This window comes from Halichoeres trimaculatus, unplaced genomic scaffold (assembly GCF_033239565.1).
Source record: "Halichoeres trimaculatus isolate MK-OKI-2021-1 unplaced genomic scaffold, fHalTri1.1 fHalTri1_scaffold_7, whole genome shotgun sequence".
In the NCBI taxonomy this organism is placed as follows: Eukaryota; Metazoa; Chordata; class Actinopteri; order Labriformes; family Labridae; genus Halichoeres; species Halichoeres trimaculatus.
In genome coordinates, this window is record NW_027437185.1 from 2,396,976 (window position 1) to 2,410,839 (window position 13,864).

Consider the following 13,864-nt stretch of genomic DNA (forward strand, 5'->3'; position numbering starts at 1 on the left):
GTATGTTTTAATAGTAAGTACAGATTATTTTAAATGTACAAAACTTGACATTGTGTCAAACTAATTAATTGTTTTTGTCTTATAATATTTGTTATAGGCCCAAGAGAAACTGCCATGCAAGCATTAAAAGGCAAGTGTGAAAATGGTATTTATTGTAATTTTAATTAATGGAATTGTATTGTTGTTATCTACTATATGTGGCCATGTTACAGGAATAAGTTATGAATAGCAGCAATATGCAGGCTGTAACCTCATAGGTTGTAATCAAATAGTCCCAATGATTATTATTCAAAACTCTGTAACATTCAACTTTGTAAACTCAAAAAAGAAAGACACAATATCGCATGAATTTAATTCATAGGGGAATTCTTTTTTCCCAGCAGTTAAGCAAGGCATGCCTGCATTCTGGTGGGAATCTAGTCTAAACATTTTACACCCAACCCTGTGCCGTGGATAGCACATGGTTTTCTTATGTTTTCTAAGTTACTGATACTTAACTTCCATGTATTTTCTTTGTATTATGTTTGCCAGCAGATGCGACAATGCAGAAGCTGCTGGGCACCATCGCTGAGTTGGTAAAGGAGGTGAGGGATCTCCGTGAAGATTTCAACTCCTTCCGCCAAACCTGCCGCTGTTGGCAGTCTACTGGGGCAGCTGCAGCGATGGTGGTGGACACTCCAGAGATGCCCCTGCAAACCATGGAGGATCTGGAGAGGCTGGAGGTGTCTCTTCAGGCTGCAGAAAAGAAAAAGGCACTGGTAAATATTACAAAACACAAAACCTACATACATTCATACATACATAAATACATATAGATATATTTATATACACATACTTACAGTCAGGTCCATAAATATTGGGACATCGACACAAAAAGTGAGAGGCACATATACAAAGAAATAATGACCTATCTATACATTGAATAAAAACATCTGCCAAAGGCCCCTTAACAAAAATTTGAACATATTATTTTTCTATTGATGGACAGCCAGGCTGGCCATCATCAGGGGAAGTACGGTAGATATCAAAGTCAGGAGGATGTTGGCCTACTGTTTCACTAATGAGCTAGCCTCTGGACTTAACTGGAGTGGGAAACGGAACAAAGACCCAGCCAAGCAGAAGAGTCCCTTCAAGGACCTGGTTCTCTGCCATGTTATGTTTGGTGAGTGAGATATACTGACTTTTCTCTTAAAGACTCACACACTCTGTAAAACACTAATTCTAACTGGTTGTGGAATCTGGCCCGCTGCAGGGTGTCCGATAAGAACTTAACCAGGGGGATATTCCACGAAGCTGGCTTAGCTCAAAGCCTGGCTTATTTGGGTTAGCCGCGCTAACTTTAGCAAGAGTTGGGTTCCACAAACAAGGCTTAGGGCTAGCGTGGCTTGGTAACCATGGTAAATTAGCCAGTGCGACTAGCCTGGTCCCGGTCAGGCTAAACGTCAGGCTTACCTTAGCTGCATCTCAGAGAAGGTCTGACAAGCTTCTAAAAGACGCCTTGTGAACTGCAGGTGTCACATCAAATTAATCTATACCTGTAATATTTGATGTTCTTGTTCAGAAACATAAACTGAGACCTTTTGGTAACTTTTCTGACACCTGCTTAAAACCCAAAAAGTCAGAAGGATCGTGAGGCTCCGCTTTCACGGTCCGTATTCATACTGAAAATCAAGATCAAGCGAGCTTTTGTCCTCCAGCTCCACGGGAGGTTTCCGTCCTCCCTGAGCTCGCTCGACACCTGCGTGAGCCTTTGACAGGTGAACCGCCCCAGTTATACTAGACTGGAATAACCGTGAGTCAAGACATGTCAGATACTAGACTGTCTGTCCACATGATAAGAAAGTTGGTGGCTGAGAGGTTAGAGAGTAGGGCACTGACGCACGGTGATCTATGTTTCATTTGCGGCGTGGGTTCGATCCCACTTGTGGTAACTATTTGAAAATAATTGATTTTCTTTCTTCTGTCTCCCTCAAAGTACAGTCAACATATAACAGAATAAAGGCAGAAATGGTCTTATGATATAAAAGGTGACAACAGCCACAATTTTCCATAGAAATACCCTCCTTTACCGGCGGTCCGTTCTGATCATGATGATAATGTAAAGGTGATTCCACATGGTGACATAACTTTGTGTCTTCCTCCTTATTTAAATATAGGGCTCTGTATCACTGACACATCTCATCTGACAGGTGAATCATCTCTAATAAAAAAAAAAAGACATCTCATCTACATGTCTTTTTCTGCTGTTTTAGTCAGTGTTTGATGAAACATCACCCCATGAAGTATATAGGCCTATATATATGAACAGCTTTAATTTAATCAAGACCAATCTCCTCTGGGCCACAGCAGTGTGAGGAGCTTCAGAGTGAGAAGAAAAAGGTAATCAAACTCAGCAGAAACAGTCAGTGTTGATTTGACACATAAGCATGATATTCTTGAACCAGCAGCGTCTCTGGCTTTAATTATTGCCACCGTGTCACCCTTTTATGTGATTTTCACTTTGAAGTCATCATACGACTCCATGAGGGGTGTTTTCTCCGCTGAGGGAAACATCTCCGCTCTTGGTTTTGACATGATTTGGTCATTTCGACAATCGACACGTCAGGGCTTTTTATCTACCGCGGACGCGCGCTTAGCCACAGCTTAGATCAGCCTGGCTTGAATAAGCATCTCTGAAAATCAGCTGAGCCTCGTTAGTGGAGCGACTTGCAGCTAAGATTGAAGTGGCAGCTTATTCAAGCCACGCTTACCGGCGATAGCCCAGCCTTCTTTAGCCAGCTTCGTGGAATACCCCCCAGATGTCGTTACAGTCCAAGTGGGTTTATTGAAGCTTCAACGTGGTTCTGCAATAAAGAGAACAATAAAGACATGTCCATAAGAAGACAGTATAAACCTCTGTATATCTTACATATTTGTATGTACATAGCAATCATATACATTCTGTATATGCATACAAAAAAAAGCATTTCACCATATACAATCACCATGCTTCAGCGCTATTAGAACTAACAGGAGATATTTAATCCAACAGCCTCCTCACCCATCACATGAGGAAGAGAGATAATGTAAGAACAAACAATAGTAACATAAACTCAGCTCTCTACTATAGTCTGGGCCGTGATATGCGCCTCTCAACACTCTCGAGCAGCCTCACGTGACCACAAGCACTCAACTGTCCCAGCTGCACACAGCCACACACAACACACAGCAATAAACTCAAAGCATGGGCAGTCAGAAAACTTCCTGACTCAATCTATGCACAACTTAAATTAGACCGAGCTCTCACGCCTCAGAATTCAACAGAGAAAAACATCGTATGATTAAATAGCGGTGGATACCGCGTCACTCCTAACATTACTGCAGCGAGTACACATCCGAACTTTCTGCGCCACGTGCGCTACTTATAACTATCATAAATTTATGACAAGTTAACAGAATACACCACAGCAATAAACAATCAGAACTTACGTTTTCTGGAGACACACGCCACAACAATAATCCCAAAACAGGTGTAAAGAAACAGGATGAATCTGTATCAGCTGCAGCAGTTTGTCTCTCTCTGTGTCCGAGTGCAGCTGATGAGCATGACGGGGCCATGCGCTGATTCTTGCCACTGATTGGTCAAACCTCTTGATGAGAGTGTGCGTGTCAGAGGAGGGGTCTTGGCCTTTTTTACACACTCTGATAAAACATTTAAACAACAAGAATCTGAGAAATTGGTAAGCCTAAATGAGGTATCCCACCAAAAAAAAAATCAGCTATTGTGCAAAAAAAGCAGAATTAATCGGCGTTACTTTTTAATTAAATTTGAGAATTCACATTACATAAACGTCACTCAAAAGTTTGGGATCATTTTGAATTTTCTTGTTTTCACTCGAAATGCACACAAGATTATCCTGATGGTAAACAGTAAACATAGCTATAAACAGGACATGATGACATTGTCAAAGCAAGAAATATTAATTTTAATGGAAATTATGAGTTTTTACCATAGACTGTAAAAAAAGTGGACATCCACTTGGTCGGCTCAAAGTGAGGTCTCCACAAAAACTGCTCTCCCTGGTGACTGGCTGCAGTATAGATTTAAAAATCTGTCTTTCCAGCCATTCCAGATGGGCTGTAGTCAGACTTTAAAAAATTAATACACCCGGTAGAAATGTTTCTCAAGTCTGATTGTTGTGATGATTTGAAGATATAATTTGGCTGTCATGTATCCAAGTCCTCTTTTTTCTGAAAAGTTTTGTTTTCATTAGTTAAAAGAGGTTAAAAACAAGACTTTACAGAATGTTTAATGATGATTGACAGCTGCTGTTCTTGTGTATTTTTTGCGGAGACTGTAAAATATGTCGGGAGGTAGAGACAAGAAATGATTTGACTCTCGAAAGAAAAAAAATATATATCATTTTTGTCAACTGGCTTCACTCAGATTCTCCCAGAATCCCTCATCGTCTCTACTGCGCAGACTCTGGCTGCACAACTATAGATTGGCTGTGCCTGTGACAGGGATATTTTGGCTTCAAAACTGTACAATGATAAATGGCGGGCCACACTGTCCACTTTAAATGCAGTCTATGGTTCTTACTTCCAACATTGACTTCATCAAAAAGCACCTGTTGCAGCAATTACAGTTTAGCAGACCTTTGGCATTCTAGCTGTCATTTTTCTGTGGATAATCTGATAGTCCCTTAGACCCTCAAACTAGCTCTGCCATGCTTGACGGATGACATTAAGCATTGGTCTAGCACCTGAGATGGTAAAATAGGAGATTAAATACAGAGAAAAGGGGTCTTGTCTACAAGGTAAAGCATGATGGGAGTATTGTAGCCTTCCTTTTTCAAGACCCCTTCTCACTTTATACATGCCATCTGTCAAACATGGTGGAAGCAGCATGAGGGTCTGGGGGACCATCAGATTACCAGGAAAAAGTGGCAGCTAGAATACTTTAAGTCTGCCAGGCTACAATTGCTGCAAAATACAGCTTCCTTGATGAAGCCAACATCAAAGTCTCTTTAAAACCTGTCTGATTAGAAATCTGGGTTCTTGCCCAGTTCTGAACATATACTTACTGATGGGGTGCAGGGGGGTGGTGTGGTGGCTCTTTGGATGTCTTCTGGTACCCGCAAGACGCAAGGAGGACAACCAAATTTTCCAATATCCCGCCAGTTGACCGATCCACAGTTTGATTGACATGTGAAGCCAAGCTCTAGAATCTAAAATGATTCTTAATTGACATTTACCTGAGTGAAATACTAATTTTGTGTTTCTCCTTTCAGATGCCCTTCTAATGCAAAAGCACACACAGCCACCCACCCAATATGAATTTACCCAAGCTGCTCAAAAATGGCTGCGATATGCCCCAGACCGGACTGGAGGTTTGGGCAGAGAAGCCCAAAAACAAACTGAATAAGTTTAAATGAAATGACTGTTTCGTTGTTTTGCTGAGTTTTAAATTAATGATTCATGAAATGATTGTATTTGTTTGACAATTAATAAAGTACTTTAATATTTTAAATAATATTGTCTGATTAATTGATCATTAGTTTTGGGGAAAATCTTTTGGGATACTTTCCACAAAGTCCTGGCTGAAGGTAAAGCAGGATATATTTACTGGGGAATATTTAAAATTCTGCCTTTTGAAAATGCAATGGCATGCAGTTGAGTTGAAAAATCAGCATTGATTCAACATTGAAATGCCATTGATTTCCGGTTGATCTTTGGGAGAAGTGTCAACGTTGTTTCAATGTTAAATTTGGGTGCAAGAATGATGTTGAATCAACATCAGAAACTAACATTGATTCAATGATTTAGCGTTGCCAATGGAATGTTAATTCAACATTGATTCAATGATAAATACTATCTGGGATGCAGCTATGAGTATACATTTCAGTTAAAAACACGGGTGCTCGTGTATTTATTGAATGATATTTGATTTTAACACTGGACAAAAAAATTAAAGAAATCACATTTATTACAGCCCTGCAGGTCAGGGGCTGATAAACCAGGTTGAAAGAGTGCCCGCCCGTATGTGACGCTCCGTGAACAACAGCAAACACACCCATAAACAAACAGGGATAATCTGATTGGTCGATACTAGTCAGCCTCCTATTGGTTGATCCACAAAACATTTTGAGCACACACAGAGATCTGTGAGCAGAAATTCCCTCAGCGCGAGAGGAAGAACCGAAGTGAGTGCAGGAAATCTGCGCGAGCAGCATTACATCCGAGCGCAAGGACACAGTTTGAGCACGCGCAGCATTATAACTGAGCACGAGGAGACAGTTTGAGCACGCACAGAGCAAATTTGAGCGCAAGAGCAGAGTTTTGAGAGACAATATCACAAAATCTGAGCGTGAAATCAATATAATTCTGCTCTCAAATCAATTCAAAATGCTCGATTTAAGATAGGATATTCATTCCATATCGTTCTGTTCGCATATTAGCGCCGTGTTGCCTCGCGGTTTGTGGAGCTGAGACGGCATTGTGTGTTCGCACGCGTGTGTGTTCGTGTGTGCGCACGTGTGTTTGAAAGTGAATATGAAGATTAAACAAAACTATGATTTAGGTTAAAGTGATACTTTGGGATAAGGTATTGAATTAGATGTTATATGGTTAAGCAGTCAAACATTTTAATGTATAAATTAATGTTTATATAATTGTTTTCTGAACTTAAATTGTTATTGAGAAATGCACATTTTTTAATGCATTTCAGCTCAGAATAAAGAGAGCTACAGCGGAGCAAGGAGCTAATCTGTGTCCATGTCTCTCCTTGCTTCACAGTTTCCCATATCATTTTTAAGTTTCACAGCGCGCCTCTGCCTGTGATAACTTTTGCTATCGGCCCAGATTCCTCTAGGTCTGGCGCCGGTGACAAACGCAGTGGATATGAGACCCTGCTGAACAATGAGTGATTCCATGAGGGCATAGGCTGTCTGCACTCTGCACGGCACTGACTGTTGGTCAGTTCTCCACGGTTCACGCTGTCTGTTCTTTGCAACAGCGACACATAAATGATGAGTTCATCTCAGTGTGTGTGTGTGTGTGTGTGTGTGTGTGTGTGTGTGTGTGTGTGTGTGTTTGTGCTTGTCATGTGACATGGTCTCCCTGGGAGGGTGCTGGATGGTGCTTTAACACACGATCAGGGTCTGACGTGTCAGCTGACCAGTCCTCTACCTGGTCCTCCAGGTCTTACAGAGGAGGGTGGATGGCTTGGTGAACTTCTACAGACCCTGAGACTACTACAAGACAGGCTTTGGGACTGCTGCTGGAGAGTACTGGCTGGGTAAGAAACTATGTAAAAGCTTTACCTCTTGATAAAGCTCAGAGTTAGAGCTGGATCACCTCTTCCCGTTAAACTTTTCTTGTGGACTCTTTCCTAGTTGAGCTCCTCAGATCTCTTCATCAAAGGGCTTAAGTGCAGATGCTTGAGTATCTCAGTGTGCTGACATTAAGAGGATCAGGGGAGGCAGACCTCCTCATGTCTCTCTGTGTGGTTTCTCTCAGGCCCGGAGAACCTCTTCCACCTGACTCAGAGGAAGAGGTACGAGCTGCTTGTGAACCTGGAGGACTTTGATGGGAGCAACGTGAATGCTCACTACTTCTCCTTCTCCATCGAGTCAGAGGTTAATGGTTACAGACTGGAGGTTTCTGGGTTCACTGATGGAGGAGCAGGTGAGTCAGTCACAGGTTATTTTGGATTTTCTGGTATTGTGATCCTGACCAATGAGACAAGATGTGACCTTATGGTGTCTGTGCTGGTCCCCTCAGCTGTCTGCGGTCAGATCTAAAGTTGTGATGTTCTGATATCACTGTTTACTGTCTCAGTAGGAGATTCCATGAAGTTTCACAACAGACAGAAATTCTCCACCTTAGACAAAGACCAGGACGCCAAAACACACAACAGTGCAAAAAAAAAAAAAAAAAAAAGGAAAAGAAAAATTGGGATTGTTCTGATACTAAGACAGTTTGAAACAGGGTTTATCGCTGAGGCACTGATCTTTATCCCGGGGCTAAAGAACAACAGCGCGACCCCTCCCAAACTTCAGACGAGAAACAAACAGCTCTCAGATCAGCTACTGTATAAGAAGAGCAAAGACCTGAGGAGGGGGTTTTGTGGAGGTTTGAAGGCCTGTTGGGACCACTTGTGTCTGATAATAAATATGATTGAGATTATTTCTAAAAAATTACAAATAAAACCAGGTCTGTCTTTTATACTCCTAACATTTGTAAACCTATAACCACTATGGGCTCTAATTTCGTGGCGCAGCGCAGGGGGCGCAAGCCTGGCGCAGCCTGCGCAGTGCTAATTTCGTGCGGCGCACCGCCATGCGCTGCCAATTTGACAATTTGGTAGACTGTCTGCGCAGTGATGGGTGTGACGGCGCGCCAGGGGGAGTTGACGGCGCACCAGGGGGAGGTGTCAGCAGATTCATGTTGGCGCAGTGACAATTTCGTGCCAAAAAAGTGCGCTGAAAGCTCGCCAGCTCCAACCTGGTCTATCCTCGGCGCAAGGCGGAGCGCACCCCACGCAGCTGTAATTTGGTGACAGGCGCACATGTGCGCACATGTCATCAAAACCTCAGAGGCAGGTTTCCAGAGGGTCAGGCACATTTTAATGCAATAAACAATCACAGCAATCACTATTTACTGTAACCGTCTGATCCAGCATATACATTTATATCTATATTAACTGTCCCATCACATCTGATGTCAGATCAAAGCCGTTTGTCATAATGGAAAGTTAACCTGACGGCAGCTGGAAGTTTGATGCACATCTTACAATTAAACAATAAACAGCCTTAACACCTGATACAGAGTAAATATCTGGTTCTCTCATTTCATTTAATTCAAAGAAAAGAGGGAGAGAAAAGACGAAGAAAAAAAGAGACGAAATAAATGTATGTCACTCAGGATTTACCCGTGATTTCCCAAATTTCTCTGTTTTAGTCTTTATTTTTAACGTGATCTAAAAAGATGGAGTATATTATTGTAAGGAGGATGAGGCGGAGACACCAGGAGAGTATACAGTATATCACCAAAGGCTCTGCTTGGCGATGACAAACCAGGAGTGCAGGTGGATCAAAAGTATTCTGAATGGATAAGCCAGCTGTGTAACTGCCTCTTAATTTTTTACTCCGGATAATGACAAAGGAACAGATTAAATCTGTCCCGGGAGCTGGCCTACAAGGTGACACGCGTCGTGCCCTCCGATGCGCCCCGCTGTCCATTGACCTGCAGCAGGCACAGCGGCTCTGACCGTCGCTACCTCTCTCCGCGGTGCTGGAGATCACTCAGACCAATCAGACGCTGCACCTCGGCCGCAGGGCATTTAAAGGCGAGGAGAGGCGCTCATTTGATTGGTGAAAACAGCGCTCGGTTGTGTTAAACCCACTCACGGCTTTTCTCCTCCCTCTCTGCCATTTGCGCGGAGGGAGGCGTGGACGCGCAGCTCTGCGCCTGGACTGCGCCTGGACTGCGCCTGGACTGCGCCTGGACTGCGCCTGGACTGCGCCTGGACTGCGCCTGGACTGCGCATCCCTTGGCACTGCAAGAAACTTGCAAAGTGCGCCGGTCACGCCCTGTGCGCACGGCGAAGGCCGGTGCAGGGCAGGTGCGCCTGGTCTACGAAATTAGAGCCCTATATGTCAAGAAAGGTCATTTAGTACTCATGTTACCTGTAATATTTGGGTTATAAAACTGTCAGCCCACTCATTCACACTCAGGAGGTACACACACGCAGTGGTGTAAAGGAATGAAGTAAAAATACTTCGTTATAGTACTGAAGTAGGTTTTGGGAGGGTCTATACTTGTGTTTCCATATTCACTGCTAATGCAGCTTTACTTCGCTACATTAAAAATAAAAAAAATATTGCTTCTACTCTACACTGCCACTGCTCCAAGACAGAGGAGCTCAGAGGCCTGTACTACGAAGCTGGATGAAGTCATCCAGGATAACTCTGCGACAACTCGCTTAACTTCACCGGATCTCTGTCATCCTGATGTGCTGTACTACGAAGCTCGTTATCAACTCGATAAGTGAATCCGGGATCTGTGCGCGCACACATAAAATGGGCATGGTTAGCGGCCCCGAAGCATTGTCCACAATAGAGAAGAGAGCAGCCTACTTTACGGAGGAGGGGCAGCAAATAATCCTGCAAAAATCCGAGGAGTACCGCAGTATTATCTAGGCCAGGAGCAACACGACTGCGGCCGCGAGAAGCCGGAGGGATTGCTGCGAATAATCGCCAACTCTGTGAATGCGTAAATTTCCTAAATGCTGATATTAATAGACCTATCTCATCATGTGACGACACGGGCAGTTAGGTCCTTATTCATTCATGTTGTCAGTCAGTGTGTGTGTGATCAGCATCATATCCAACCTCATAATTTAAAAGAGTCCACTTTCCTACAAATCCCAAGGAAAATGCTCATTATAGGCAATTTGTATTGCAGATGCAATAGCAGTGGGGAAAAAAGGAGGTGGGAGTAAATAAAAAATAAATATAAAAACATCCTTCAAAGTGGTCAGTATGACAGATTCCATGTGCACACATTTCTACTTTTCCCTGACAATGTCTCAGTTATGATGATCAGTAAGATATTGTGTGTTCACAGCCCATAAGAAGAAATGTTGGGCCAAAAAGACGGGGTGGTCCTGCGCAGGAGGACTTCACTCCGGCTGAGCAAATTGGTGACTGAGCGGTCTTTCATGCCCGCCCGAGAGAACCGATTGGTCAGCGGGCGGTCTGTCACACCCTGTGAGCTCTTATCCTGCAACTTAACCTGCTCCGGACCAGGTTTGGCGTTCAGCATCAGTTACCGGGGCAACGTGTCTGGATAAAAAGAAATCCACATTCGTAGTACAGAAAACCCAAAACTTATCCAGGAAGTTATCTCTCTTAGAGCTAATCCAGCTTCATAGTACAGGACCCTGTTTGAATGTTGTGTTTACTAACAAGTCACCAAAATTCCTGCAGACCCTTCCTTCAATAAAGCTGGAGTATAAATCAACTAAGACCAAACCCACTGACCCCTGCTGTGGAACTGTGTGTGTGTGTGTGTGTGTGTGTGTGTGTGTGTGTGTGTGTGTGTGTGTGTGTGTGTGTGTGTGTGTTTACTATAAATGTGCTATTGAGCCTCTATTAACATGCTCAAAGAGTGAGAAAGCATGGGCATGGGCGCGTGTGTGTGTGTGTGTGTGTGTGTGTGTGTGTGTGTGTGTGTGTGTGTGTGTGTGTGTGTGTGTGTGTCTGTGGTGTGTTTGTGGTCAGTTACTGCATTAGAAGGATTCTCTGTGTTTAACATCTTGTTTTGGCCAGTGGAGTGTGTGTGGTTGTGTTTTCCTCACTGTCTAATGTGTGTTTGAATTGATTTTATATTTTCCCTCCACTAGGTGGAGCTGTTCCTGTTCCTCAGGAGCCTTCCCTCCCTTCCCTCCCCCCTCTCTGCTCCTCTCTCTCCCTGTGGATGTGGCTGCCAGCTCTCTGACTAAAGCAGCAAATGGATCAGTCGTGGAATAACAAAAGGATGGATATTATCCCTCGATGTCCTCCCTTTTTCCAGCGCTGGCCTCCTCTCCAACTGGCAGCAGCATGTGTCTCATATCTGGCATGTGTGTCTGCTGTGATTCAGCTGGATTACATTTACACCTGGTGTTAAAATGCACCCCCTGTATACACACTTAAATAGGATTTCTCTCTCTATCTCTAAAGCCTGAACAGATTGCTTTGCACATCTGTCATCGTTTCACCCTTTCTTACAACAGCAACACATAAATGATGAGTTCATCTGTGTGTGTGTGTGTGTGTGTGTGTGTGTGTGTGTGTGTGTGTGTGTGTGTGTGTGTGTGTGTGTGTGTGTGTGCGTGTGTGTGTGCGTGTGTGTTTTTCGACACACCTTCAGTCACAGAATGCTCTGTACATGCAGCAGTTTTCTGACTGTGTGACAGCTTCGGGGGTATCATCATTCTGCTGTCTGACCTTTTTAGTGCTGGTTCAGGATTTCCCCAACATACCTTCAAAGACCAGCAGGGGCCAGTCTCAGAGGTAACCTGGGCACATGTGGTGAGGCTGCAGAAGTCAGGGCCCCCCCTCCATCTACTGGAATGAGTCGGCATTATAACTACAACACAACAACACTAAGGTTAGACGGTCTGGGAGATGAAAGTGAAGTGATGTGAAGGAAACTTTGTTAAATCTTGTTACTTCTGGTCATAAAGAGGTTCTTACCTCTACAATTTGTTAAAGCCCATACAGCCCTTACCACTAATTCACTTTTTGGAAAACTATACGTTGGTTTAATAGAATTTTTTTGTTTGTTTTTTTTCAAATGGCTATGAAAATAAAAAGCTTCCAGATTTATTTTCAGTAAAAGGTATAACTTTTGGTATAAAATAAAATAGAAAAAATGCTGTAATGTAATTTTAATGACTTTTCATGTGTTCTATTCATAAAAACAGGACCCTGGAATCTCTTCCTTCTTTTTTTTTAATGTTTTTAAATTTATTTATTTATTTTAATTTGTATAATACTCTGACGATGTCATTGCATATTAATCATTAAAATGTCAAGCTGTACCAGTGGTTTGTTATGTACATTTATGATACAGGCAGAAAACAAAATTAAACTAAACAAAACAATTGAACTAACCAACAAACAAAAAACCTTCAGCTGTGGTTCTGCTTTCAGAAACTGAAAACCAGAGTAGTACACTACAAACAGACCCAACACAACAGTCAGACAACATACTACATGCAACAGCAGCATGCAGTAAGCAGCGCCTACTACATACTATGTTCACATGAGATGGAGAGACACAGTGAGGGTCCAGGAAAAAGTGACTGCATCATGTGAAGAGACATTAAGCAGCTGTCACTGGAGTTAGAGGAGGAGTTAGAGGATGTAACGTCTGAATTTTGAGACAGAAAGACTGCCTCAGAATTGCACACAGACCTTGGTCCTCATTGAAGCGGATGGTTTTAAGAGCCCGGCAGGAAAGTATGTCAGTCTCTGGTGTTGGTAGCTCTGCCCCATGACAGTGACATAGTTGGTGCTTAGCTCTAGTCTAGCAAAGAGTTGGTGTCTGCTGAGCACCAGTTTTGAGCACATGGAGCCAGAGCTTTGTCAGTGGAAACACAAAGAACCAGAGCTAAGTCAGGAACCGGCCTGGAACTAGTCCTGGCACCAGCTTGGTTGGAAAGGGAGCATTGACTGACAGGTGGAAGGATGGTGTAGCAGAGTGAAGACCCCTGCCCAGAGGCCCCCTCACCCTCTGATCCATCCTCAATGACCACATCTCGATAAACAAGCCGTAACCACAGTCTGGCCTCAGAGGTCTTCCCCTCACCTCATCATGAAGAGATACATCTAGTGACAGTTACACACCCATAACCATCCATTAAAGCTGGCCAAACCACCCCTGATACTCTGAGTTTATGCAGAGTTCATCTGAGTATGACACCGACCATATTTTTCCTGTTCTTGTGGAGAGTTTATACGCCTCGGTTCTGAGATATCATCTATGAGATTTCTGCCTCCACCCCAATATAATAAAGGTGAAAGTAATATAGTTTGTGGTGCTCATAGCTCTGAGAAAAAAAAGACTTTTCAAAGAAATTCAGGAGCAGCATCTCTTAACTGCAGCCTGGACAGTCTGCTTAGCTTTCTGTAAACTGCTTTTATTGAAACTGCTCTGTATCAGAGATACAAAAATAAATATACAGCAGATTTATGGCATGGAGATGAGAAATGTTTGTGGGCCTTGATTTGAGAGTCTCATTAACCAAAAAAAAAAAAGCAGTTAGGGAATGAAGAGATGTATTCCTCTCATGTTTCCCCCCGTCCCCCTCATCCCTCCCTCCCTGCTGCCG

General features: G+C 43.2%; 1 long non-coding RNA gene and 1 pseudogene across 1 annotated transcript; both read left to right on the forward strand.

Moving 5' to 3' along the window:
• The first annotated feature begins 547 nt into the window (after window positions 1-547).
• LOC141793087 (uncharacterized) lies at window positions 548-5,326 on the forward strand. The gene is made up of 3 exons (XR_012598389.1): window positions 548-758; window positions 989-1,162; window positions 5,274-5,326. It is a non-coding gene; the product is annotated as an uncharacterized LOC141793087 (long non-coding RNA).
• Window positions 5,327-5,351: 25 nt separating this feature from the next.
• On the forward strand, window positions 5,352-11,818 carry LOC141793875 (microfibril-associated glycoprotein 4-like; annotated as a pseudogene).
• Window positions 11,819-13,864: the final 2,046 nt, after the last annotated feature.